We start from the raw sequence: 3,455 nt of genomic DNA, 5'->3' as shown, positions 1-3,455 counted from the left end.
ATGTAGGAAGGCCTGCAATATTAAGTCCAGTGTAACAGTGGTGTAGTGTCTAACAAACCACCACATATATTCTTGCAGTACAACTGTTCAGGCTAGGACTGTATGAAGTAACTCCATCTGGCCTCCATACTACCTACCCCAGGGAAATTCAACAGACTACAACATCTATTTGACAAAATATAACTTGAATTTATTCTTTGTTTAATTATTAAATCCTTGGAAGGATAATATGCTTTGCATTGGAAAAAAAATGTAAAGTGTGGGTTTGTTTGCTGTTGCTAGAGCATAAAGCATTGAGCTAATATTTCTTTACTATAATATGATGTAAAACTTCCTTTATTTTTCTTTGATAAATATTTTGTCAAAGTTGTGTTCTTATTTTTCTCTATCTGCTCTGCCCGATGCTGAATATTTTACATCCTTATGATTATGAGGAGAAGCTCAGTTTTGAAAAGCACTGTGGGCTATACACATTTACAATACTTTGCTCACTGTTGCTCTTATATGATATATTTGCCATAGGGTCTATATTCATTTTCCCCAGCACTTAACCCACCTCTCTTCCCTAGTCAAACCCAAACTGTGCCTTCTCAAGTAAACTGGTAACCATGTGTATAATCTCTTAGTCATTATATAGTATTATTGAATGTATATGCTACTTACATTTAGTAAGGTATAATTGATTTCTTTGTCATTTGTCTTTCCTCAAGTGTGGAGTAAATTTATTAATTAAATCTATAAACCAGCATTCCAATAAATCTCACCTAGAATAACTGTCAGAACTGGTTATTGCTAAACCTCACACTTCATATCAGAGCTTGTCATGGGTGCTGCCCTTAGTACATTATGTTAGCAATTAGCACAGGCTGTATTCAACATCTTGCTCTTACCACATTCTCTCCTACACATACCTGTTTCTCAGTCCCTTGGTTATCTGCCTTTTCTTCTCCTTCTCATAAGAAAACTTTTATTTCTCATACCTCCCCACCCATTTCCCCTTTAACTCCTGAGGACATTCAAAACTTCCTAAACATGACCCTCATCCATCCTACAATCTCCCCACTCCCATTCCCTCTACATTCACTGCCGACATCCATCCTCATCCTCATCCTCATCCTGTTCCCACTACCCGTCTTCTTCTCACTCTCACAGTACATTCCATCCTCTCCTTCTCCATCTACACTTACCCTTTCTTCCCCCATTATCCCTTCCACTCCCTTCTGGATGCTCATGTGGCTTCATTTTATCACAACGTTGTCCTTCCCCAGATCCTTCCCTCTTTCAGTCCCACACATTTGGTTGTCTTATCCTTGGTTTACTATAGCCTGCACCCATGCTTTTCCTCACTTGACTTCTCTTCCTTGATTCCCCATCCTGTTGGACAACCTCATGGGAACCCATTTTTTTTCCTTTCAGAACTTGTGTTCGTTCTTCAGGTGCATAGATAAACTCTATTTGATGTAAATGCCTTTTGCCCTTAACCCCCTTCCCCCCTTTACTAATTCTCACCTTCCTTTTACTCTTTTTATTACCACACTATCCTATAGTGCTGTATGTCCTTTGACATGTAACATATTTTGTTCTAATAATTAATACATTTTTACACTTTTTGCCACAATAGTTTACTATAGTGCTACATGACCTCTAATGTCTAGCACATTTATTTATTTTGAACCATTCACCAATAACCATCATCTTGTTCTCATATCTGTTCTTATAGGCCAGTAGTTTTCAGAGTTTTATAAGTCACATTCTTATACATTACTCCTTGTATTTTCAACAAGTATTTATGTCTAATGATATAATGTTCTGAAATCAGTAGATTCTTTCAATTTTCCCAAAATCCAGGATTTTGGAAATAGGATTATACATTTAAAAAACTTTATATAAAGGAAAAAAAAAAACTTCAGAACAAAATTTAAAAAGCCCCTTAAAATTAGGCACTGTTTAGTAAAGGAATCCCAACAAAAAACACATCATACTATATACTTTACACATATCCATCCATCTACCAAATCCATCCATTCTTTACCTTAAAAACATACATAATAAAATACATACAAAATGCATCCCTTTGCATGCATGCTTTGGGAAATGCTGCACCATAAAAATTACATACATACATCCTACATACATACATACAAATGCTACAAAATACTTTACATACATACATACATACATACATACATCCCATAATACAAACACACACACACACCCAACACCCAACACACACACCAACCACACACACACACCACACACACAAAATACACAACACACACACACACCCCCACCCCACACACACACACACAACACACACAATAAAACACACACAAAACACATAAAAAAACACTTTACACATACACATAAATACACACACCCCCACACACACACCCCACACACACACACACACACAACACACACACACACACACCCCCAAACACACACACAGACCCACACATACACACACATAACACACATACAAACATCCCAAAACACACACACAAAAAATACTCACACACATACATACAAAACACATACATACAAACAAAAATACACACCCCAAAACTTACACACACACAATACAACCACAAACACAAAACCCCAACCACACATACACACACACAAATACACACACACACCATACAACAACATACCAAACACTACACCAAAACCACACACACAACACACAACAACACAACCAAAACACACACACACACACAACAAAACACACACACACACACACAAAACCCACACACCCCCAATAAAAACAAAATAAAACAAACATACACAAAACACACACATAAAACCACACCCCACACACACCCCACCCCACACACCCCAACCCCCACACACACCACACAAACATACATACAACATACTACATACATACAAAACCTACTATATACTTTACATACATATAAAATATATACATTTTATACAAAATTTAAAATATATACATATATATTAAAATATCCCATATTATATATAATCATATAAAAAAAATTAAACATATTTTATAAAAATATATATATTATTATATATTTATTATATAAAAATTTTATATATAAAATATAATTTTAAAATTAAATAATATATACACAACACACACACACACAAACCACACACACACACACACACCCAACCCCCACAACACACCACACACACACAAAACACCCACACACACACCAAAATATGTGTTGGTGTGGTGTTTTGTGTGTGTTGTGTGTGTTTTATCATATATATTGTTATATATGTTTTATATATGTATTTATATTTTAGGGTATATATATATGTATATATGTAATATATGTTATATTATATTTTGTTTTAATATTTTAAAAAATTTTATATATTTATTTTAATATAAAAATATATATATTAATATATATATATATTATTATTTTTATATATATAAAATATATTATATATATATATATATAAAATTACATAAAATT

General features: G+C 33.8%; 1 long non-coding RNA gene across 1 annotated transcript in view; it reads left to right on the top strand.

The window, feature by feature from the left end:
- Nucleotides 1–193, top strand: part of LOC119597171 — an 852-nt gene extending 659 nt beyond the window's left edge. Inside the window, exon 2 of the long non-coding RNA XR_005230808.1 lies at nt 79–193. This is a non-coding gene — a long non-coding RNA (uncharacterized LOC119597171). The remainder of the gene's footprint in view (nt 1–78) is intronic.
- Nucleotides 194–3,455: the final 3,262 nt, after the last annotated feature.

The sequence above is a fragment of the Penaeus monodon genome, chromosome 38 (genome assembly GCF_015228065.2).
Source record: "Penaeus monodon isolate SGIC_2016 chromosome 38, NSTDA_Pmon_1, whole genome shotgun sequence".
Taxonomy (NCBI): Eukaryota; Metazoa; Arthropoda; class Malacostraca; order Decapoda; family Penaeidae; genus Penaeus; species Penaeus monodon.
The sequence above is the reverse complement of the archived record's forward strand: the minus strand, read 5'-3'. Positions and strand labels throughout refer to the sequence as shown.